The following is a 26,921-nucleotide window of genomic DNA, read 5'->3' as shown; positions in this document are numbered from 1 at the left end:
GACGGGACCTGCACCAGTGGGAGGGAGCTGTGAAGGAGGAAAGGTTTCCACACAATAGGAATCCCCTCCGCGGGCAGAGACTGCAGGAGGCGGAGTGGGGAGCTTCAGAGCCGCGGAGGAGAGCACAGCAACAGGGGTGCAGAGGGCAAAGCGGGGAGATTCCCGCACAGAGGATAGGTGCCGACCGGTACTCACCAGCCCGAGAGGTTTGTCTGCTCACCCGCCGGGGTGGGCGGGGCTGGGAGTTGAGGCTCGGGTTTCGGTCGGAGCGCAGGGAGAGGACTGGGGTTGCTGGCATGAACACAGCCTGAAGAGGTTAGTGCACCACGGATAGCCGGGAGGGAGTCCGGGGAAGGGTCTGGAGCTGCCGAAGAGGCAAGAGACTTTTTCTTCCCTCTTTGTTTCCTGGTACGTGAGAAGAGGGGTTTAAGAGCACTGCTTAAAGGAACTCCAGACACGGGCGCAAGCCGCGGCTAAAAGCGCGAACCCCAGAGACAGGCGCGAGCCGCGGCTAAAAGCACGCACCCCAGAGACGGGCGGGAGACGCTAAGGCTGCTGCTGCCGCCACCAAGGGGCCTGTGTGCGAGCACAGGTCACTATCCACACGCCTCTACCGGGGAGCCTGTGCAGCCCGCCACTGCCAGGTTCCCGGGATCCAGGGACAACTCCCCCGGGAGAACGCACAGTGCGCCTCAGGCTGCTGCAACATCATGCCGGCCTCTGCCGCCGCAGGTTTGCCCCACACTCCGTGCCCCTCCCTACCCCCGCCGCCTGAGTGAGCCAGAGCCCCCGAATCAGCGGCTCCTTTAACCCGTCCTGTCTGAGCAGAAAACGGATGCCCTCCAGCAACCTACACGCAGAGGCAGGGCCAAATCCAAAGCTGAGCCCCTGTGAGCTGTGAGAACAAAGAAGAGAAAGGGAAATCTCTCCCAGCAGCCTTAGAAACAGCGGATTAAAGCTCCACAATCAACTTGATGTACCCTGCATCTGTGGAATACATGAATAGACAACGAATCATCGCAAATTGAGGAGGTGGACTTTGAGAGCAAGATTTATGATTTTTTCCCCTTTTCTTCTTTTTGTGAGTGTGTATGTGTATGCTTCTGTGTGAAATTTTGTCTGTATAGCTTTGCTTCCACCATTTGTCCTAGCGTTCTCTCCGTCCATTTTTAAAAAAATTTTTTTCTTAATAATTAATTTTAATAAATTTATTATACTTTACCTTCTTTCTTTCTTCCTTCCTTCCTTCCTTCTTTCCTTTCTTTCTTTCTTTCTTTCTTTTTTCTTTTTCTTTCTTTCTTTTCTTTCCTTCCTTCCTTCCTTCCTTCCTTCCTTCCTTCCTTCCTTCCTTCCCTCCTTTAGACAATGAATCATCCCAGATTGAGGAGGTGGAATTTGAGAGCAAGATTTATGATTTTTTCCCCTTTACCTCTTTTTGTGAGGGTGTATGTGTATGCTTCTGTGTAAGATTTTGTCTGTATAGTGTTGCTTCCACCATTTGTCCTGAGGTTCTATCCATCCCTTTCTTCTTTCTAAATAATTATTTTTGAATTTAATAACTTTATTATATTTTACTTTATTTTATTTTACTGTATCTTCTTTCTTTCTTTCTTTTTTCCTCCCTTCCCTCCTTCCTCCCTCCATCCCTCCCTCCCTCCTTTATTTCTTTCTTTCCTTCTTTCCTTCATTTCTTCTTTCTTTCATTCTTCCTGCCTTCCTTCCCTCCCTCCCTCCTTTCTTTCTTTCTTTCTTTCTTTCTTCCTACTTCTTATAATTCTTTCTCTCTACTTTTTCTCCCTTTTATTCTGAGTCATGTGGATGAAAGGCTCTTGGTGCTGCAGCCAGGAGTCAGTGCTGTGCCTCTGAGGTGGGAGAGCCAACTTCAGGACACTGGTCAACAAGAGACCTCCCAGCTCCACATAATATCAAATGGCGAAAATCTCCCAGAGATCTCCATCTCAACACCAGCACCCAGCTTCACTCAACGACCAGCAAGCTACAGTGCTGGACAACCTATGCCAAACAACATGGGTGGGGGGGAACACAAATCCACCCATTAGCAGGGAGGCTGCGTAAAATCACAATAAGTCCACAGACACCGCAAAACACAGCACCAGACGTGGACCTGCCCACTAGAGAGACAAGATCCAGCCTCATCCACCAGAACACAGGCACTAGTCCCCTCCACCAGGAAGTCTACACAACCCACTGAACCAACCTCACCCACTGGGGACAGATCAAAAACAATGGGAACTACGAACCTGCAGCCTGCAAAAAGGAGATCCCAAACACAGTAAGATAAAATGAGAAGACAGAAAAACACACAGCAGATGAAGGAGCAAGATAAAAATGCACCAGACCTAACAAATGAAGAGGAAATAGGCAGTCTACCTGAAAAAGAATTCAGAATAATGATAGTAAAGATGATCTGAAATCTTGGAAATAGAATGGGCAAAATGCAAGAAACATTTAACAAGGACCTAGAAGAACTAAAGATGAAACAAACAATGATGAACAACACAATAAATGAAATGAAAAAGACTCTAGATGGGATCAATAGTAGAATAACTGAGGCAGAGGAACGGATAAGTGACCTGGAAGATAAAATAGTGGAAATAACAACTGCAGAGCTGAATAAAGAAAAAAGAATGAAAAGAACTGAGGACAGTCTCAGAGACCTCTGGGACAACATTAAATGCACCAACATTCACATTATAGGGGTTCCAGAAGAAGAAGAGAAAAAGAAAGGGACTGAGAAAATATTTGAAGAGATTATAGTTGAAAACTTCCCTAATATGGGAAAGGAAATAATTAATCAAGTCCAGGAAGCACACAGAGTCCCATACAGGATAAATACAAGTAGAAATACACCAAGACACATATTAATCAAACTGTCAAAAATTAAATACAAAGAAAGCATATTAAAAGCAGCAAGGGAAAAACAACAAATAACACACAAGGGAATCCCCATAAGGATAACAGCTGATCTCTCAGCAGAAACTCTGCAAGCCAGAAAGGAGTGGCAGGATATACTGAAAGTGATGAAGGAGAAAAACCTGCAACCAAGATTACTCTATCCAGCAAGGATGTCATTCAGATTTGATGGAGAAATTAAAACCTTTACAGACAAGCAAAAGCTGAGAAAGTTCAGGACCACCAAACCAGCTTTCTAACAAATGCTAAAGGAACTTCTCTAGGCAAGAAACACAAGAGAAGGAAAAGACCTACAATAATGAACTCAAAACAATTTAGAAAATGGGAATAGGAACATACATATCTATAATAACCTTAAATGTAAATGGACTAAATGCTCCCACCAAAAGACACAGATTGGCTGAATGGATACAAAAACAAGACCCATATATATGCTGTCTACAAGAGACCCAATTCAGACCTAGAGACACATACACACTGAAAGTAAGGGGATGGAAAAAGATATTCCATGCAAATGGAAACCAAAAGAAAGCTGGAGTAGCAATTCTCATATCAGACAAAATAGACTTTAAAATAAAGACTATTAGAAGAGACAAAGAAGGACACTACATAATGATCAAGGGATCGATCCAAGAAGAAGGTATAACAACTGTAAATATTTATGTACCCAACATAAAGCACCTCAATATATAAGGCAAATACTAACAGACATAAAAAGGGAAATCAACAGTAACACATTCATAGTAGGGGACTTTAACACACCACTTTCACCAATGGACAGATCATCCAAAATGAAAATAAATAAGAAAACACAAGCTTTAAATGATACATTAAACAAGATGGATCTAATTGACATTTTTAGGACATTCCATCCAAAAACAACAGAATACACATTTTTCTCAAGTGCTCATGGAATATTCTCCAGGATAGATCATATCTTGGGTCACAAATCAAGCCTTGGTAAATTTAAGAAAATTGAAATTATATCAAGTATCTTTTCTGACCATAATGCCATGAGACTAGATATCAATTACAGGAAAAGATCTGTAAAAAATACAAACACATGGAGGCTAAACAATACACTACTTAATAACGAAGTGATCACTGAAGAAATCAAAGAGGAAATAAAAAAATACCTAGAAACAAACAACAATGGAGACAACGACCCAAAACCTATGGGATGCAGCAAAAGCAGTTCTAAGGGGGAAGTTTATAGCAATACAAGCCCACCTTAAGAAGCAGGAAACATCTCGAATAAACAACCTAACCTTGCACCTCAAGCACTTAGAGAAAGAAGAACAAAAAAACCCCCAAAGTTAGCAGAAGGAAAGAAATCATAAAAATCAGATCAGAAATAAATGAAAAAGAAATGAAGGAAACAATAGCAAAGATCAATAAAACTAAAAGCTGGTTCTTTGAGAAGATAAATAAAATTGATAAACCATTAACCAGACTCATCAGGAAAAAAAGGGAGAAGACTCAAATCAATAGAATTAGAAACGAAAAAGGAGAATTAACAACTGACACTGCAGAAATACAAAAGATCATGAGAGATTACTACAAGCAACTCTATGCCAATAAAATGGGCAACCTGGAAGAAATGGACAAATTCTTAGAAATGCACAATCTGCCAAAACTGAATCAGGAAGAAAAAGAAACTATGAACAGACCAATCACAAGCACTGAGATTGAAACTGTGATTAAAAATCTTCCAACAAACAAAAGCCCAGGACCAGATGGCTTCACAGGTGAATTCTATCAAACATTTAGAGAAGAGCTAACACCTATCCTTCTCAAACTCTTCCAAAATATAGAAGAGGGAGGAACACTCCCAAATTCCTTCTACGAGGCCACCATCAACTTGATACCAAAACCAGACAAGGATGCCACAAAGAAAGAAAACTACAGGCCAATATCACTGATGAACATAGATGCAAAAGTCCTCAACAAAATACTAGAAAACAGAATCCAACAGTGCATTAAAAGGATCATACACCATGATCAAGTGGGGTTTATTCCAGGAATGCAAGGATTCTTCAATATATGCAAATCTATCAATGTGATAAACCATATTAACAAACTGAAGCAGAAAAGCCGTATGATCATCTCAATAGATGCAGAGAAAGCTTTTGACAAAATTTAACACCCATTTATGATAAAAGCCCTGCAGAAAGTAGGCATAGAGGGAACTTTCCTCAACATAATAAAGGCCATATATGACAAACCCACAGCCAACATCATCATCAATGGTGAAAAACTGAAAGCATTTCCACTAAGATCAGGAACAAGAGAAGGTTGCCCACTCTCACCACTCTTATTCAACATAGTTTTGGAAGTTTTAGCCACAGTAATCAGAGAAGAAAAGGAAATAAAAGGAATCCAAATCGGAAAAGAAGAAGTAAAGCTGTCACTCTTTGCAGATGACATGATACTATACTAAATATGCTACCAGAAAACTACTAGAGATAATCAATGAATTTGGTAAAGTTGCAGGATACAAAATTAATGCACAGAAATCTCTTGCATTCCTATACACTAATGATGAAAAATCTGAAAGTGAAATCAAGAAAACACTCCCATTTACCATTGCAACAAAAAGAAAAAAATATCTAGGAATAAACCTTCCTAAGGAGACAAAAGACCTGTATGCACAAAATTATAAGACACTGATGAAAGAAATTAAAGATGATACAAATAGATGGAGAGATATACCATGTTCTTGGATTGGAAGAATCAACATTGTGAAAATGACTCTACTACCCAAAGCAATCTATAGATTCAATGCAATCCCTATCAAACTACCACTGGCATTTTTCACAGAACTAGAACAAAATATTTCACAATTTGTATGGAAACACAAAAGACCCCAAATAGCCAAAGCAATCTTGAGAACGAAAAACGGAGCTGGAGGGATCAGACTCCCTGACATCAGACTATACTACAAAGCTACAGTAATCAAGACAGTATGGTACTGGCACAAAAACAGAAAGATAGATCAATGGGACAGGATAGAAAGCCCAGAGATAAACCCACGCACATATGGTCACCTTATCTTTGATAAAAGAGGCAGGAATGTACAGTGGAGAAAGGACAGCATCTTCAATAAGTGGGGCTGGGAAAACTGGACAGCTACATGTAAAAGAATGAAATTAGAACACTCCCTAACACCATACACCAAAATAAGCTCAAAATGGATTGAAGACCTAAATGTAAGGCCAGAAACTATCAAACTCTTAGAGGAAAACATAGGCAGAACACTCTATGACATAAATCACAGCAAGATCCTTTTTGACCCACGTCCTAGAGAAATGGAAATAAAAACAAAAATAAACAAATGGGACCTAATGAAACCCCAAAGTGTTTCAGTACTTTCCAAAATACAAAATAGTATTATTTAAGGCTATGTGCATTTTTAGTACAGAAGAGAAGAAAATATGTGAGAAGGAAACAACGTCAGAAATCTTTTCCCCATTGCAAGATGTTGGGAGTTATATGGGAAAGAGGGCTCCTCTGAGCAATTTAGATGATACAAAAAATGCAGCCAAGGGGAGCATTGTCCTTGATGCCCACGGTGTGCCTCTTCCCTTGAGCAATCTGGTTAACAGTTGGCAGGAATGTCTAGGAACAAAGTGGACCTCATATTGGCCCAGTCATAGTAAAGGGAATTTAAGGACCCTTCATCCTCTTATTCCCCCTTTAGCCTCCACCAAACAGAGTCTTTCTAAACTAGATGCTGTATTTTTCTTCCCAGACTCTGAGGGTCATGGGAAAAAAATGCAGGCTCTGTGGCCAGAGCTATGAGTTTGGATACCCGCACCTCAAAAAACTAATTATTGTTCTCCAAGATATTTTTTAAGTGTTTCATCATTTCTAAAATATAAATAATAGTATTTCTAATATCATAAGTGTATCCTGGGTATTAATGATACAATCAATATAATCAATTAATGATTGATTGATAGAATAGGTATAAAGTATACTGATGGTTGTTGATACACAACCTATATAAATGTTCCCAGTTGTTATTCACCAAGGGAACAGAAAATTCACCTTCCTGAACACCATTCCATTTACGTAGTTAGCCTCACAGTCTCAGAGTGCTTCTGAAATCTCCAGAGAGCACACATCTCTGGATGCCTAGAACTCTCTCCCTTGGAGTCTTATGTGGGTCTCAGATGTCCATGGAAAACCTTAGAAACCCTGTAGGAGTAGTTAGTGGAATGTCTGTTGTGACATGACAATCATGTAAAGTCTGTCTTTCACATGCCATTTAATTAGAAGATGAGGATTTGATCTTCACATTTTCTCCCTTGTTGTCTCTTAAACTTCTCAAGTACTTCAGTAAGAAAGACAGATATAATTTATTGATTCCCTTGACCCATCAATGTGAGCAAGAAACATGGCAATTTGTAGAGCTAAATGAAAATTTATTCTACGTTCATAATGCAGTAATTTAATATGGGTAAGCATTTTGATTCTCACATTAATATATGTATTCAGTGCATTTTCCCACAAAATTTCCACTGGGTTTCCTGAGTACATTGACAACTAATTATTACCTTTATATAGAAGGCAAAGGTCCAAGAATAGTTTTTAAAAATCCTCTGTAGAATTAAAAAAAAAAATAAGAAGATGGGAGGAATTGCCATACTTGCCATACTACCAATCAAGGTTCATAAAACTAGTCATCAAGACAGCATGATGTAGATGTAATGATAAACAGAAAAGATCACTGGGGAAGAATAGAAGCTTAGTAACTGGTCCATCTATTGGGTCCATTGACACGATTCATAACAGGAAAAACTGCACATCAATGGGAGGAGACGGATACGTAGAACTGGGATACATGCTCTTTCAAATTCTTCATTGATTGCTTCTTCATTGTGAACACAGGAAGCAGAAGCAGAGGTGACAGATGAGAGCACTTACTTTCAAGTACACCTCTTTCCACATCTTCAACTAGCCCTAAAAAATTATTTTTTCAGATAAGCTAAGAATATAAAAATGCTATTGTTCATCTTATGTTGTATATCTCTCAAATGTTAATTTTACTGTTCCAATAAACTATGTAACTGATATGTTAGTTGTCATAATTGGCATGAGGTGGATTTTGAATCAAGTTAAGTAACAAACAAGAGCAACCAGAGAAAGCCTAATCAGCATATTTCTGATGAATGTTCCAAACTTATTGAGTCTCACACTTATCAGCATATTTCTTTTGAGAGTTCTTCTTTAAACTTTTTATTTTGAAGTAATTATAGATTCACATGAAGTTTCAAAAAATGTACATGGAGGTCCCTTGTCTCCTTAACAGGTTACCCTGTACAGGATTATTTTTGAGAGTACGACAAATTCGTATATTCAGACTTCATGGGGTTCTGCATGGATAAACGTCCTTAGGTCTCTGAGGCTCTCTCTTAGAAAGACATTAAGCATGCTTTAACACACAACATACTAGACACCACTGCAATTCTGGTGATTCAATTATTAAAGTTCATATGACTTCAAAAACATAATATATGACATATTAAAGTATAATATGTGATATATACAAATACAGAAAAAGTCTCTTAAAGGTATAAAATCAATACAGGTTTCAAAAGTCAAGCCATTGAAAACAGTGCCCACGAGCAAAAAAAAAATTAAAAAGTGATACAAAAAACTCTATTGGTATCAGCACAACTAGGATAAGTAGCTTCTTAGATTAACTACCATAGCTTAGAGGAGAATGTGGTTACTTCTTTTAGAAAATATAGAATTAGGAGACTAGGAAGTTAAGAAATCAGGATGTAAATGCAGAATATAATAAAAATGGCCTATATTTTGTTCCAAATTAGATACAGAGAATTGAAGAGAAACAATCCGTAGACATCCAGATTGTTGGCATGTTTTAAGGACATGTGAGGGAGTTTGGGGAATGGGGCTGCTTTCTCACTTGGAAAGAAACTAAGCTTACTCATACCAAGAATCATTAATTCTATGTTAGTTCATAGATCTCAATAATCCAATTACTTGTTCCAACAATTTCCTTTTTTTTACCAACAGGGGAACAATAATAATTTCTCATATGCATCAAACGTTCAGAAGATTTTCCTATGTAAGAACCATTCTAAACAATTCTTTGGTTACATTGAAGAGAAACTTGAGTACAGTCCAGTGGGGCCAATATTTTCCAGCCAGGTCCTATGGCCAAAGCCTTCTATTCTTGGCATCTTAAATGCAATTTGCAGAAGGCTGATATCTTCAACAATACAACCAAGTTGCTTAATTAGACTTTTGGGAAGTACTATGGATGGAATGTTTTTGTACTCATCTCCCCAAATTTATATGTTGAAATCCTAACCCACAAAGTGATGGTATTAGGTGGTCAGGGTATTTGGGAGATAATTAGGTCAAACATGTGGAGCCTCATGAATGAGATTAATATCCTTATAAGAAGAGACATGACAGAGCTCGTTTTATCTCTCTCTGCTCTTTGCCATGTGAGTGTACAACAAGAAGATTGACATCTACAAGCTAGGAGGTGGGTTGTCACCAGATGCCAGATCAGCTAGCACCTTGATCTTGGACTTCTAGCCTTCAGAACTGTGGGAAACAAATTTATGTTTTTTAAACCAACTAGTATTCTGTTTAGGCAGCCCAAACTAACTCAGAAGTCAGTATGAAGAAGTGGGATGGTACTATAACAAATACCTAAAAATGTGGAAGTGCCTTTGAAACAGTCTAATGGGCAGAGGCTGGAAGAGTTTTGAAGTCTGTGCTAGAAAATTTTGATATTGCCATGAAGGGACTTTTAAAGACAATTCTGCTGAGTGCTCAGAAAAAATAAAGAGGAGAGCTGTAGTGAAAACTTTCATATTTTTAGTGAATACATAAATAAATGTGTACAGAATGTTGGTAGAAATTGACAGTAAAAGATATTCTGATGAGGTCTTAGATGTAAATGAAAAACATGTTATTGGATGATTCAGAAAGGAATATCCTTGTTAACAAGTGGCAAGAAGCTTGGCTGAATTATGTTTATGTTCTAGGGTTTTGTGGAAGGTAGAACTTGCTCGTGGTGAAATTGAATATTTAGCTGAGGAGATTTCTAAGCAAAGTATTAAAGGAGTGGTTTGGTTTTCCCTGACTGCTTATAGTAAAATGTGAGAGGAAAGAGATGAGTGAAGACATACTTTAAGCAAAAAGGAAACAAAATTTTAAAATCTGGAAAATTCTCATCCTATCTAATTTACAAAAAATGAGAAAGCTGTTCTAAAGAGAAAATTAAGGTTTTGGCAGATAATTGATAAGGAGATTAGTGTGGGTGTGAACCATGGAGTTAATCAGCCAACTCAGCTGAATCCAGGAATAGAGATGGGATTTTACTAGCAGAAACACTACAAACTGGGACTCAAGGAAACAGAGAAAAAACAGGATGGAAGGTTGTGAATATGTGCTACACTTAATAAAAAAGGACCAAAAAAGTATTTCAGAGAAAACTGGGGCCATTGTTTAGGTTTCAACAGAGAAGATGACCTCCAAGCAAAGGCATGAAGGTGGGGCCCCCTGAAGTGCTATTAGCAGTATCACCACTTGGCAGAGCCATGGCATGGACAAGGCCCCAGCAGAGAGCCACGGAATGGGTGGAGCCACTGCAGAGAGCTTTGATGTGGGCAGTGACCAGCCAGCTGTGAGGGTAATATTGCTACCTCAGTGGGTCTGGGAAGCAGAGCATTAAGCCAAAGAAGATTCTTCTAGAGCCTTAACACTCATGGAGTTTGCCTTCCTAGATTTCGGACTTGCTTGGGACACATCACCCCATCCTTCTTTCCTGTTTCTCCCTTTTGGAATGGGAATGCCCATCCTATGCCTGTTTCAATATTATATTTTTAAAGCACATAACTTGTTTGATTTCACAGGTTCGCAGCTGGAGAAAAATTTTGCCTCAGGAAGAATTGTAACTCACCCCTATGTGTCTTTCCAATATATGATTAAAATAAGGAGGTATCTGGAGATTTTTACAATTGGCCCATTAGTTATTTTCATAGTTCCATAGTTTATGGCCATCAGCAATAAAAAAAATAAACACCATTAGCAATAAAGAATAAATAAAGTGGCTCAAAGTAAATCTCTAGATTAGGAATAATAAAGAAGACTTGCTCTAGAAGAAACATTCACCAGACACAGGTAAACAATAATTCAATACCTGTCTTTGAGACTGTATGTCCATTTTAGTGAATCCTTCAGTACTTAAGACACAATTTCACCACCAAAATAATTGTTAGAACTAATAAATGAATTTAGTAAAGTTGCAAGACACAAGATCAATATACAAAAATATGTTGCTTTTCTGTACACTAAAAACAAACTATCAGAAAGAGAAATTAACAGAACAATTCCATTTACAATTGCATCAAAATAAATAAAGTACCTAAGAATAAATTTAACCAAGGAGGTGAAAGATCATATGCTGAAAATTATGACATTGATGAAAGAAATTTAAAAAGACATGAATAAATGGAAAGATAGTCCATTCTCATGGATTGGAAGAATTAATGTTGTTAAAAGGTCTATAATACCCAAAACAATCCACAGATTCAATGCAATTTCTATCAAAATTCCCCAGGACTTTTTTACAGATATAGACAAACAATCCTAAAACTTGTATTGGAACCACAAATGACCCAAGATAACCAAAACAATCTTGAGAAAGAAAAACAAAGTTGGAGGCATCAAACTTCCCAACTTCGAACTGTATTACCAAGCTATAGTAATCAAAACAAAATAGTATTGCCAGAAAAACAGGAACATATATCAGTGGAACAGAATAGAGAGCACAGAAATAAATCCATATATCTATGGTCAAATAACTTATAAGAAAGGAGACAAGAATATACACTAGAAAAAGAAAAGTCCCTTAAAGAAAGGTGTTGATCAGAAGTAAAGGGAGAAATTGACAGTAATACAACAATAGTAGGAGACTTTAACACCCCACTTACATCATTGGAAAGATCATCCAGACAGAAAATCAATAAAGCAACAAAGGTCCTAAAGGACACAATAGACGAGTTGAACTTAATAGATACCTACAGGACACTACAACCAGAAAAGGGAGAATGCATATTTTTTTCAAGTAAGAATAGAACGCTTTCCAGGATAGATCACATACTAAGTCACAAAACAAGCCTCAACAAATTTAAGAGAATAGAAATTATACCAAGCACTTTTTCTGACCACAATGGTATAAAACCAGAAATCGACTACAGAAAGAAAAAAAAAAAGGAAAAGAACAAACACACGAAGACTAAATGACATGCTACTAAAAAACCAATGGATCAATGAGGAAATCAAAGAGGAAATCAGAAAATACCTTGAAGAAAGTGAAAATGGAAGCACAACACTCCAAAATCTGTGGAATGCAGCAAAAGCAGTTCTAAGAGGAGAATTCATAGTAATACAGGCCTCCAACAAGAAACAAGAAAAATCTCAAATAAACAATCTTACTTACCACATAAAAGAATTAGAAAATGAGCAAACAAACCTCAAAGTCAGCAAGAGGAAGGAAATAATAAAGATCAGAAAGGAAATAAATAAAACAGAGATTTTAGAAAATTAGAAATGATCAATGAAACCAAGAGCTGTTTTTTTGAAAAGATAAATAAAATTGATAAAATCTTTGGCCAGGCTTACCAAGAAAAGACAAAGGACACAAATAAACAAAATAAGAAATGAAAGAGCAGAAATAACAACTGATACCACAGAGATACAGAAAATCATAAGAGAATACTATGAACAGTTATATGCCAACAAATTGGACAACCTAGAAGAAACAGAAAATTTCTAGAAATATACAGCCTGCCAACACTGAGTCAAGAAGAAACAGACAATTTAAACAGACCTATCACTATAAGTGAAATTAAATCTGTAATTAAAAAGAAAGACTCCCAGCAAACAAAAGTCCAGGACCAGATGGCTTCACAGGGGAATTCTACTGAATATATAAAGAAAAACTTATACTGATCCATCTCAAACTATTCCAGAAGATTGAGGAAGAAGGAACACTCTTAAATTCATCCTATGAAGCCACCATGACCCTGATACCAAAACCAGAAAAAGGTACTACAAGAAAAGAAAATTACAGGCCAATATCACTGATGAATATAGATGCAAAAATCCTCAACAAAATATTAGCAAATCAAATCCAACAATACGTAAAAAGGATCATATACCATGATCAATTTGTATTCATTCCAGAGTCACAAGGATGGTTCAACATATGTAAATCAATCAGTGTGATATACTACATTAACAGAAGAAAAGACAAACACCACATCATCATCTCAATAGACACAGAAAAAGCATTTGATAAAATTTAACATCCATTCATAATAAAACTCTCAGCAAAGTGGATATGGAGGGAACATATCTCAACATAATAAAGGCCATTTATGACAAACCCACAGTCAATGTAACACTCAACCATGAAAAGCTGAAAGCCTGCCTGCAAACTCAGGAACAAGACAAGGGTGCCCCCTCTCACCACTTCTACTTAACATAGTATTGGAACTTCTAGCCACAGCAATCAGGCAAGAAAAAGAAATAAAGTGGTATCTAAATTGAAAGGGAAAGGTAAACTGTCACTATTTGCAGATGACATGATACTCTATATAGAGAGTATCTGTCCACCTTGAAACTGTCAGAACTAATAAATGACTTCAGCAAGGTTGCAGGATACAAGATTGATACACAGAAATCTATTGTGTTTCTATACACTAATAATGAAATACAGCAAATCCCCTACATAATAATGAGTTTCATTCTGAAAGCACATTCGTAAGTCCTATTTGTTCATAAGTCCAACAATGTTAGCCTATGTACCCCACTAACACAATTGGCTATATAGTACTGTACTGTAATAAGTTTATAATAATTTTCACACAAATAATACATAAAAAACAAACACAAAAGTAAAGATAACTTTTTTCTTTTTAGTGTCAATTCTTTTATTTTATTTATTTTTAACATACTTATTGGCGTGTAATTGCTTCACAATGTTGTGCTAGTTTCCAATGCACAACAAAGTGAATCAGCCATATGCATACATATATCCCCATATCCCCTCCCTCTTGTGTCTCCCTCCCACTTTCCTATCCCACCCCATAACATTTTGAATCTTACAGTACATTACACAAAAGCACAACTACTTGTAGAGGATGCATACATGTGACAATGTACACCAGACACATGAACTAACTTACATGATTGGACATGTGAACACACGTTTACATCTTTGAAAGTTGCAACTTGAAGATTCATATCTAGGGAACTTACTGTATCAGAAAGAGAAAGTTAAAAAAATCCTGTTTAAAATTGCATCAAAAAAAAAATCCAGGAATACACTTTACCAAGAAGGTGAAAGACCTAGACTTTGAAGAATATAAAACAGTGATGAATGAAATTAAAGATGATTCAAATAAATGGAAAGATATACTATGTTCTTGGACTGGAAGAATTAATGTTATGAAAATGGCCATACTACCCAAAGCAATTTAATGCAATCCCTATCAAAACACCCAGGACAGTTTTCACAGAACTAGGACAAATAAATCTCAAAATTTATATGGAAACACAAAAGATTCTGCATTGCCAAAGCAATCCTCAGAAAAAAGAACAAAGCTGGAGGTATAACCCTCCCAGACTTCAGACTATACTGCAGAGCTACAGTAATCAAAACAGAATGGTACTGGCACAAAGACAGACACATAGATCAATGTTCAACAGTTAGAAATACACACACACCTATGGTCAATTAATCTATGACAAAGGAGGCAAGAATATGCAATGGAGAAAAGAGAGTCTCTTCAAGAAGTGGTGTTGGGAAAACTGGACAACTACATGTAAAAGAATGAAATTAGAACAGTCTCTAACACCATATACAAAAATAAACTCATATTGGAATAAAGACCTGACACTACAAAACTCCTAGAAGAGAACATAGGCAGAACACTCTTTGACATAAATTGTGACAATATTTTTTTGAATCTCCTAAAACAAAATAAAGAAAAGAAAAAATAAACAAATCAGACCTAATGAAACTTAAAAGCTTTGTACAGCAAAGGAAACCATTGATAAAATTAAAGGACAACCTATGGAATGGGAGGAAATATTTTCAAATAATGCAGCTGACAGGAGGTTAAAATGAAAAATAGATAAACAGGTCATACAACTCAATATCCAAAAAAACAAACAAATCAAAAAATAGGTAGAAGGCCTGAATTGACATCTCCAAAAAAGACATACAGATGGCAATAGACACATGAAAAGATGCTCAAATATCACTAATTATTAGAGAAATGCAAATCAAAACTATAATGAGATTCATCCCACATTTGTCAGAATGGCTATCATCAAAAAATCTACAAATAGGCAAGGACCTCCAAGACAGCAGAGGAGAAAGACGTGGAGATCATCTTCCTCCCCACAAATATATCAAAAATACATCTGCATGTGGAATAACTCCTACAGAACACCTGCTGAACACTGGCAGAAGACCTCAGACTCCCCAAAAGGCTAGAAACTCCCCACGTACCTGGCCGTGTGGCTTACAGAGTATTGGTGCTCCAGCCAGGTGTCGGGCCAGAGCCCCTGAGGTGGGAGAGATGAGTTCAGGACACTCGACACCAGATACTTCCCAGCCCCATGTAATATCAATTGGTGAGAACTCTCCCAGAGATCTCCATCTCAACACTAAGACCCAGCTCAACTCAATGATGAGCAAGCTCCAAAGCTCAACACCCCATGCCAAAGAACTAGCAAGACAGGAACAGAAACCCACCCATTAGAAGAGAGGCTGCCTAAAATCATAATAACTTCACCAACACCACAAAACACACCACCATATGTGGTCCTGCCCACCAGAAAGAAAAGATGCAGCTTCATACACCAGAACACAGGCACCAGTCACCCCCCCCCCATCAGGAAGCCTACACAAGCCACTGAACTAACCTTACCCACTGGGAGCAGACACCAGAAACAATGTGAACTATGAACCTGCAGCCTGCTAAAAGGAGACCACAAACACAGTAAGAAAAGCAAAATGAGAAGATAGAGAAATAGGCAGCAGATGAAGGAGAAAAGTAAAAAGCCATCAGACTAAACAAATGAAGAAGAAATAGGCAGTCTACCTGAAAAAGAATTCAGAGTAATGACAGTAAAGATGATCCAAAATCTTGGAAATAGAATGGAGAAAATACAAGAAATGTTTAACAAGGACCTAGAAGAACTAAAGAGCAAACAAACAATGATGAACAACACAATAAATGACATTAAAAATTCTCTGGAAGGAATCAATAGCAGAATAAATGAGGCAGAGGAACAGAGAAGTGACCTGGAAGATAAAATAGTGGAAACAACAACTGAAAAGCAGAATAAAGAAAAAAGAATGAAAAAAATTGAGGACAGTCTCACAGACCTCTGGGACAACACTAAGTACATGAATATTCGAATTATAGGGGTCCCAGAAGAAGAAGAGAAAAAAGAAAGAGAGAGAGAAAAATATTTGAAGAGATTATAGCTGAAAATTTCCCTAATGTGGGAAAGGAAATATTCAAATCCAGGAAGAGCAGAGAGTTCCATATAGGATAAATCCAAGGAGAAACATGACAAGACACATATTAATCAAACAATCAAAAATTAAATACAAAGAAAAAATATTAAAAGCAGCAAGGGAAAAACAACAAATAACATACAAGGGGATCCCCATAAGGTTAACAGCTGATATTTCACCAGTAACTCTGCAAGCCAGAAAGGAGTGGCAGGATATATTTAAAGTGATGAAAGGGAAAAAATTACAACCAAGATTATTCTACCCAGCAAGGATCTCAATCAGATTTGATGGAGAAATTAAAACCTTTACAGGGAAGAAAAAGCTAAGAGAATTCAGCACCACCAAACCAGTTTTACAACAAATGCTAAAGGAACTTCACTTGGCAGGAAACACAAGAGAAGGAAAAGACCTACAATAACAAACCCAAAACAATTAAGAAAATTCTAATAACAACATATGTATGGACAATTCCCTTAAATGTAAATGGATTAAATGCTCCAACCAAAAGACATAGACTGGCTGAATGGATAAAATACAAGACCTGTATATAGGCTGTCTACAAGAGACCCACTTCAGACCTAGGGACACATACAGACTGTGAGTGAGGGAATGGAAAAAGATATTCCATGCAAATGGAAATCAAAAGAAAGCTGGAGTAGCAAATCTCATATCAGACAAAATAGACTTTAAAATAAAGACTATTACAAGAGAAAAAGAAGGACACTATGTAATGATCAAGGGATCGATCCAAGAAGAAGGCATAACAATTGTAAATATTTATGCACCCAACATAGGAGCACCTCAGTAAATAAGGCAAATGCTAACAGCCATAAAAGGCGAAATTGACCGTAACACAATCGTAGTAGGGGACTTTAACACCCCACTTTCACCAATGGACAGATCATTCAAAATGAAAATAAATAAGGAAACACAAGCTTTAAATAACACATTAAACGAGATGGACTTAATTGATATTTATAGGACATTCCTTTCACAAATGACAGAATACACTTTTTTCTCAAATGTTCATGGAACATTCTCTAGGTTAGATCATATTTTGGGCCACAAATCAAACCTTGGTAGATTTAAGAAAATTGAAATCTTATCAAGTAGCTTTTCTGACCACAACAATATGAGACTAGATATCAATTACAGGGAAAAAAACTGGAAAAAACACAAACTCACGGAGGCTAAACAATACACTTCTAAATAACCAAGAGATCACTGAAGAAATCAAAGGGGAAATCAAAAAATACCTGGAAACAACGGACAATGAAGATACAATTGACCCAAAACTTATGGGATGCAGCAAAAGCAGTTCTAAGAGGGAAGTTTATAGTAGTACAATCCTACCTCAGAAACAAGAAAAATCTCAAATAAACAACCTAACATTACACCTAAAGCAATTGGAGAAAGAATAAAATAAACCCAAAGGAAGAATAAAAGAAATCATAATGATAAGATAAGAAATAAATGAGAAAGAAATGAAGGAAACAATAGCAACGATCAATAAACCTAAAAGCTGGTTCTTTGAGAAGATAAACAAAATTGATAAACCATTAGCCAGGCTCGTCAAGGGAAAGAAGGGAGAAGACTCAAATCAACAAAATTAGAAATGAAAAAGGAGAAGTAGCAACTGACACTGCAGAAATACAAAGGATCATGACAGATTACTACAAGCAACTATATGCCAATAAAATGGAAAACCTGGAAGAAATGGACAAATTCTTAGAAAAGCACAACCTTCCAAGACTGAACCTGGAAGAAATAGAAAATATAAACAGAAAAATCACAACCACTGAAATTGAAACTGTGATTAAAAATCTTCCAAAAAACAAAACCCCAGGACAAGATGGTGTCACAGATCTATTCTATCAAACATTTAGAGAAGAGCTGAAACCTATCCTTCTCAAAATATTCCAAAACATTGCAGAGGGAGGAACACTCCCAAAATCATTCTACGAGGTCATCATCACCCTGATACCAACACCAGACAAAGATGTCACACAGAAAAAAGAAAATTACAGGCGAATATCACGGATGAACATAGATGCAAAAATCCTCAATAAAATACTAACAAACAGAATCCAACACCACATTAAAAGAATTATAAACAACAATCAAGTGGGGTTTATCCCAGAAATGCAAGGATTCTTCAATATAGGCAAATCAATCAATGTGATACACAATATTAACAAATGGAAGGATAAAAGTCATCTGGTAATCTAAATAGATGTAGAAAAAGCTTTCAACAAAATTCAACACCCATTTGTGATAAAAGCCCTACAGAAAGTAGGCAGAGAGGGAATTTACCTCAACATAATAAAGGCCATATATGACAAACTCACAGCCAACATCATTTCAATGGTGAAAAATTGAAACAATTTCCACTAAGATGAGGAAGAGGACAAGGCTGCCCACTCTCACCACTATTATTCAATATAGTTTTGGAAGTTTTAGCCACAGCAGTCAGAGAAGAAAAAGAAATAAAAGGAATCCAAACTGGAAAACAAGAAGTAAAACTGTCACTGTTTGCAGATGACATGATCCTATACATAGAGAACCCTAAAGATGCTACCAGAAAACTACTAGAACTAATCAATGAATTTGGTAAACAGGATAATAAATTAATACACAGAAGTCTCTTGCATTCCTATACACTAATGATGAAAAATCTGAAGGAGAAATTAAGGAAACACTCCCATTTACCATTGCAACAAAAAGAATAAAATACCTAGGAATAAACCTACCTAAGGAGACAAAAGACCTGTATGCAGAAAAGTATAAGACACTGATGAAAGTAATTAAAGATGATACAAACAGATGGAGAGATATATCATGTTCTTGGATTGGAAAAATCAACATTGAGAAAATGACTATAATACCCAAAGCAATCTACAGATTCAATGCAATCCCTATCAAAATACCAATGGCATTTGTCACAGAACTAGAACAAAAAATTTCACAATTTGTATGGATACACAAAAGACCCCGAATAGCCAAAGCAATCTTGAGAACGAAAAAAGGAGCTGGAGGAATCAGGCTCCCTGACTTCAGACTATACTACAAAGCTACAGTAATCAAGACAGTATGGTACCAGCAGAAAAACAGAAATATAGATCAATGGAACAGGATAGAAAGCCCAGAGATAAACCCACACACATATGGTCACATTATCTTTGATAAAGGAAGCAAGAATATACAATGAAAAAAGATAGACACTTCAATAAGTGGTGCTGGGAAAACTGGAGAGCTATATGCAAAAGAATGAAATTGGAACACTCCCTAACACCATACACAAAAATAAACTCAAAATGGACTAAAGACCTAAATGTAAGGCCAGACACTATCAATCTCGTAGAGGAAATCATAGGCAGAACACTCTGTGACATAAATCACAGCAAGATCCTTTTTGACCCACCTCCTAGAGAAAGGGAAATAAAAACAAAAATAAACAAATGGGACCTAACAAAACTTCAAAGCTTTTGCATAGCAAAGGAAACCATAAACAAGACCAAAAGACAGGCCTCAGAATGGGAGAAAATATCTGCTAGTGAAGCAACTGACAAAGGATTAATCTCCAAAATATACAAGAAGCTCCTGCAGCTCAATATCAAAAAAACAAACAACCTAATCCAAAAATGGGCATAAGCCCTAAACAGACATTTCTCCAAAGAAGATATATAGATTTGCCAACAAACACATGAAAGGATGCTCAACATCACTAATCATTAAAGAAATGCAAGTCAAAACAACAATGAGGTATCACCTCACACTGGTCAGAATGGCCATCATCAAAAAATCTACAAACAATAAATGCTGGAGAGGGTGTGGAGAAAAGGGAACCCTCTTGCACTGTGAGTAGGAATGTAAATTGATAGAGCCACATGGAGAACAGTATGGAGGTTCCTTAAAATACTAAAATTAGAACTACCATATGACCCAGAAATCCCACTATTGGACATATATCCTGAGAAAAGCATAACTCAAAAAAAGTCAGTACCCAATGTTCATTGCAGCACTATTTACAATAGCCAGGACATGGAAGCAACCTAAGTGTCCATCAACAGGTGAATGGATTAAGAAGATGTGGCAAATATGTACAATGGATTATTACTCAGCTATAAAATGAAATGAAATTGAGTTATTTGTAGTGAGATGGATGGACCTAGAGTCTGTCATACAGAGCGAAGAGAAAAACAAATACCATACGCTAACAACGTATATATGGAATCTAAAAAAAATCTTAAAAAAAGAATGGTTCTAAATAACCTAGGGGCAGGACAGAAATAAAGACACAGATGTAGAGAATGGACTTGAGGAGACGGGGAGGGGAAGCGTAAGCTGGGATGAAATGAGAGAGTGGCATTGACATATATACACTACCAAATGTAAAATAGATAGCTAGTGGGAAGCAGCCGCATAGCACAGGGAGATCATCTAGGTGCTTTGTGACCACTTAGAGGGGTGGGATATGGAGGGTGAGAGGGAGACGCAAGAGTGAGAGGATATGCAGATACATGTATACATATAACTGATTCACTTTATTATACAGCAGAAACTAACACAACATTGGAAAGCAATTATACTGCAATAAAGATGTTTAAAACAAAAAAAAAAGTCTACAAAGAACAAATGTTGGAGAGGATGTGGAGAAAAGGGAGCCCTGTGCACTTTTTTGGGAATGTAAATCAGTTTAGCTCTATGGAAAACATTATGAAGTTTTCTCAAAAAATTAAAAATAGAACTACCATATTATCCAGCAGTTTCACTCCTGGTATATATCTGGAAAAAATGAAAACACGAATTCAAAAAGATACTTGCACCCCAATGTTCATAGCAGCAATATTTACAATAGTGAAGACATGGAAGCAACCCAAGTGCCCATCAACAGACGAATAAAGAAGATGTGAAATATATATATAATGGAGAATTCCTCATCCATAAAAAGAATGAAATTCTGCCATTTGCAGCAACATGGGTCGACCTAGAGAATATTATGCTCAGTGAAATAAGTCAGAAAGAGAAAGACAAATACTGTATGATATCACTATATGTGGAATCTAAAAATTAGTATAAATAAATGTATATGCAAAACAGAAACAGAGTCACAGATGTATAAGACAAACTTATGGTTACCAAAAGGGAGAAGGAAACAGGGAGGGACAAATTAGGGATATGGGATTAATGGATACAAACTACTATGTATAAAATATATAAGCAACAAGGATACATTGTACAGTACATGGAATTATACCCATTATCTTGTCCTAACCTATAATGGAATATAATCTGCAAAAATACGGTATCACTGTGCTGTACACTTGAAACTAACATAATATTGTAAATCAACTATACTTCAATTAAAAATAAATAAATTTTAAAAAAATTTAAAGGAAAGATCAAACAAATAAATGGTGTTGGGAAAACTGCACAGCCCCATGCAAAAGAATGTAACTAGACCACTATCTTACACCATACACAAAAATAACTAAAAATGGATTAAAGAATTGAATGTAAATCTGAATCCATAAATCTAAAAGATGTAAACTTAGGTGTTAAGCTCCTTGAGCTCAGTCTTGGCAATGATTTTTTGGATCTGACTCCAAAAGAAAATACAACAAAAGCAAAAATAAGTAAATAGGACTACATAAAACTAAAAATTATACAGCTAAGGAAATCATTAACAAAATGAAAAGGCAACATACTAAATGGGACAAAATAATTACAAATCATATATTTGATACAGGGTTAATATTCAAAATATATAAAGAACTCATACAACTATTTAGCCAAAGAACAATCTCAAGGAAAAATGCACAGAACTTAAATAGACATTTTTCCAAAGAAATCATACAGATGACCCACAGGTACATGAATAGATGCTCAACATAACTAATCATCAGGGAAATGCAAATCAAAATTATACTGAAATACCATCTCAAACCTGTTAAAACGGCTATTATCTAAAAGACAAGAAGTATAATAATAAGTATGGATGAGGTTATGGAGAAAAGAGAACACTTGTGCACTCTTGGTGAGAATGTAAATTAGTGCAGCCACTATGGAAAACAGCATAGAGGTTCCTCAAAAAATAAAAGTTAAACTACCATATAATCAGGCAATTTAACTTCTGGGTATATATCTGAAGAAAACAAAAACGCTAACTTGAAAAGATATATGCACCAACATGTTCACAGCAGCATTATTTTAGAAAGTCAAGATATGGAGGTGAATGGATAAAGAATATATAGATGAATGGATGAATGGATAAAGAATATATATACACACAATAGAATATTATCAGTCATAAAAAGAATGAAATCTTGCCATTTGCAACAACATGGATGGACCTTGAGAGCATTAGGCTAAGTGAAATAAATGAGACAGAGAAAGACAAATACCCTATGATATCATTTATATGTAGAATTTAAAATAAAAAGAATCTTAAACAACAAAAACTAAGCATATAGATACAGACTACAGATTGGTAGTTGCCAGAGGCAGGGGGTGGAGGGTGGGAGAAATTAATAAAGATATAATTTATAGCATGTTGACTATAGTTGATGATACGTATTGTGTATTTGAAAGTTGCTAAACAAGTGGATCTTAGAAGTCTTCATCACAAGAAAAAAATTTACAACTATGAACAGTGATGGATGTTAACTAGACTTATTGTGGTGATCACTTCACAATATATACAAATATCGAATCACGCTGTACATCTGAAAATGTTATATGTCAATTATACCTCAATCTATAAAAAAGAGACAATTTCACTCATTCTTCAGTCCCTTGATAGCTTTAAGAGGAAGTATCAATTTCCTTATGTCTGCAATGACTCTGTGTGGTAGCACAGTGTCCAGGAGAAAGAAGCTGGGAAAGTTATTAGACCTAGGCGGTAAGTTCCACAGTTTGTTCAGACCTCACAGGACATTGTCCTGTCACTCTAATGAAGGTTAATATTCAGAGATTGCCTAATTTCTAAGATCAAAAGGCAAAAGAGAGGGAAAAGGCATATCCATAATTGTTTACATTAGAAGTTAAAAAGAGAAATTACTCTTAAGTAAAGTGATTATTCATATCTTCATTTTGACTGAATTCAAATAGATCTTTGCGCCAACTTAGCCATCACAGTTATGATTGCCACTGCCCCTTACCCCACCCATCTTGTCTGAAACCCTTGAAAAGAAAATAACATAGGTTGAGTTCAATGAGTAATTTCAATATCTTTCATTCCTAAAGAGAATTGAGGTATAAATATGTACACCAAACTGCATATGAAGTGTACAGTACAGATGATATTTGACATGTGCATAAACACAAAAAACTATCACCAAAAATAGAGATCATAAAACTATACATCACCCCCAAAATCTTCCAGGCAATCCTTCCTTGGCAATGCTTCTCTTCTATTCCTCCCTACTAGGCAATCATTGACTAATTTTCTATCATTATAGATTTGTTTGCATTTTCTGGCATTCTATATAAGTAAAATCATGATTACATACTCTTGCTTATCTGGCTTCTTTCACTCACTGTGATTATTTTGAGATTCATCCTGTTGCAGGCTGTATCATCATCAGTCCATTCATATTTACTGGTCAGTAGTACATTGCATTATTACATATTATGGCCATATTACATATTATGGATATACCATAATTTTCACATTCACCAGTTGATGGACATTGGGTTCATTCCAGTTTTTCCTAGTAAAAATAAAATGGCTATGAATATTCATGTACAAGTCTCTGTATAGATATATGCATTTTTTTTCGCTTGGGTAAGTACTTAGGAATGGAATGTCTGGAACAAATTGTGGGCATATGTTAATCTTCTTAGGAAACTATCAAGATAACATTCAAAGTGGCCCTACTGTACCATTTTTAAATTTACCAATTTAAAACTATGCCAATTTAAAACTTAATATCAGCAATATATGAGAATTCCAGCTTCTGTGCAACTTTTTCAGCAGTCAATATAGTCATTCTTTTTAATCCCTGCCATTCAAATAGGTAAGTGGTAATATGTCACTAAGCTTTTGGGTTACATTTCCCTAAAAATTAATGTTTACATACATCTTTTCACAGTCTTATTTCCTATCTGTATATCTGCTTTAATGAATTATCTTTTCTAATCTTTTGTCCATATTTTTAAAAATTGGGTTATTTTCTTAATATTATAAGAATACAAGTCCTTTATTAGATATAAATTTTGAAAATATTTTTATTAGGCTGTGGCTTTTCATTCATGTAATAGTGTCTTTTGAAGAGCAGAGGCTTTATAATTTTGACAAAGTGCAGTTTCTAAATTATTTTATGTATTATTCTTTAGGTATTATATCTAAGACATGTTTGCCTTACATTAGGAAAAAATTGTTTTCTGCTAGAAATTTTTTAGTTTTAGTTTTTACATTGAGATCTATGACCGATTTTGAATTCATTTTTAAATATAGTGCAAGGTAGGGACTAAAGTTTAAAAAGATAGTTGTCCACGTATGTGCAGGCTTATTTCTGGACTCAATTCTATTTCATGTTCTACTTGTTTATCTTTACACAAATACCACACTGTCTTGATTACTATAGCTTTACAAGCAGCCTCAAAATCAGGTCATGTTAATTCTCTAACTTTACTTTTCATTTCATTTTTCATTTCAAAATAGTTTTGACCAATCTAGGTCCTTTGCATTTCTATACAAATTTTACTACGAACTTGTCAATTTTTATGAAAGGGTCACTTGGGCTTTTGATTGGATGAAAGTATATAATACAGTCATTGGATGGGACTGAATATATGTATTATATACATATAATAATATATAATTTGGGAGATTTGAAATCTTAATATTGAGTCTTCTGACCAAAAAACATAGTATATCTCAATATTTATGTCTTCTTTAATTACTCTTAGCAATTTTTTCTGTAGTTTTCAGTTGAAATATCTTACATATTTACATAATATACTTACATAAGTATCTGATAGTTTTCAGTGCTATTGTAAATTGTAATTTTTAAATTACAATTTTAGATTACAACTACTAGTATATAGGGAGACATTTGCTATTACCCTTCAACCTTGATTAACTTGCTAATAGTAGAGACTTTATTCACTTATTAGTTAAGAATAACTTGTAGCTTATTAGTTTTTAGTTTCTTTTTTGTAGATTCCATCAGAATCTACAAAAGCCCAAGTGAGGTATAGTCCTATTGAAAAACAATCTACCTGCCCTGCAGCAAACAGAAGGCTTCATCATGGACTTACCAGAGTCTGTTGGAACTTCCCTCCCAGCAAGTGGATGGATTAAGGACATTCCCCAAACCAAAAAGTGCTTGTGCCCAAGTAATTGCACTGCAAAAGTGGCACACATACCTGCAACAACGTAGTGTGTACAACTCAAGCCTGCTGTCTGAAGAATTACATGCCCTCCATGGGCCAGTGTCTTATGTAGATCCGGACGTGGCTCCTTAGACATCACCCATCACTCCCCCTCTCAGCCAAGTCAGAGAGGGAACCAGGACCCCATGCCTCCCTCTGGAGACATGGTTCACCAATGGCAGCAGTTGAGGCAATACCCTCACTAGACATGCTTCAACAGTTTTCCTGGATTCTGACATCACTTGGTTTGAAGAAGGTACTAAGCACAGCAATCATGGATGAACTGAGGGTGGTAAGGATTGTGATCACTCACAAGTCTATGCCCCTCTACATAGCCACAGACAGCTGGGCTGTACAGGAGGGTCTGACCATGGATGCCACAATGGCATCAGAAAAGCTTAACTATCTTGAGATGGCCCCTGTGGTGAACTGATACAGACAAACTGGGACGTGTGCACACAACCTGGTACCACCATCATGATATGGTATGTCTCAGCACATTCTCTAACTACACTGCCTGAGAATCACGAATCAGATGCCTTAGCCATGGTGACAGCTGTTCTGGAAGGGTCACAGACTCTCAGATGTGGCAGTGGCTTCATGGGAAGTCAGGACATCGAGGCCTCAGTACCACTTGGGAAGCCAAAAGGTTACACCTGCCTTTAAAATACAGTGACCTACAGGCAGTAGATAGGAACTTCCATCATTGTACCTGCAGTGACAACCCCTGAGACACACCTTTGGTCATATCGGATGAGCTACTAGGCCAGTGACCAGATGGCAAGTGGACGATATTGGCCCCTGCCCTTAACAGAAGGACACAAGAATGCATTGACCTGTGTGGACCCAGCAATTGGGCTGACACAGACTTTTGCCAGTAAAAGGGCAAATCAAGTAACCACTATTAGGGGTTTGACCAAGTTGGAAAGTATTACAGTGGAAAGTACTACCCACTTGCGTTGAAAGCAACCAAGGGACCCATTTCACTGGACATGACATACAAGAACGGGCTAAACCCTGC

General features: G+C 36.6%; 1 long non-coding RNA gene across 1 annotated transcript in view; it reads right to left on the bottom strand.

Moving 5' to 3' along the window:
* Positions 1-25,254, bottom strand: part of LOC137228072 (uncharacterized) — a 66,003-nt gene extending 40,749 nt beyond the window's left edge. Inside the window, exon 1 of the long non-coding RNA XR_010945131.1 lies at positions 24,062-25,254. This is a non-coding gene — a long non-coding RNA (uncharacterized lncRNA). The remainder of the gene's footprint in view (positions 1-24,061) is intronic.
* Between the last annotated feature and the right edge of the window lie 1,667 nt (positions 25,255-26,921).

This window comes from Pseudorca crassidens, chromosome 7 (genome assembly GCF_039906515.1).
Source record: "Pseudorca crassidens isolate mPseCra1 chromosome 7, mPseCra1.hap1, whole genome shotgun sequence".
Lineage (NCBI taxonomy): Eukaryota > Metazoa > Chordata > Mammalia > Artiodactyla > Delphinidae > Pseudorca > Pseudorca crassidens.
This window is presented reverse-complemented; position numbering and strand designations above follow the sequence as displayed.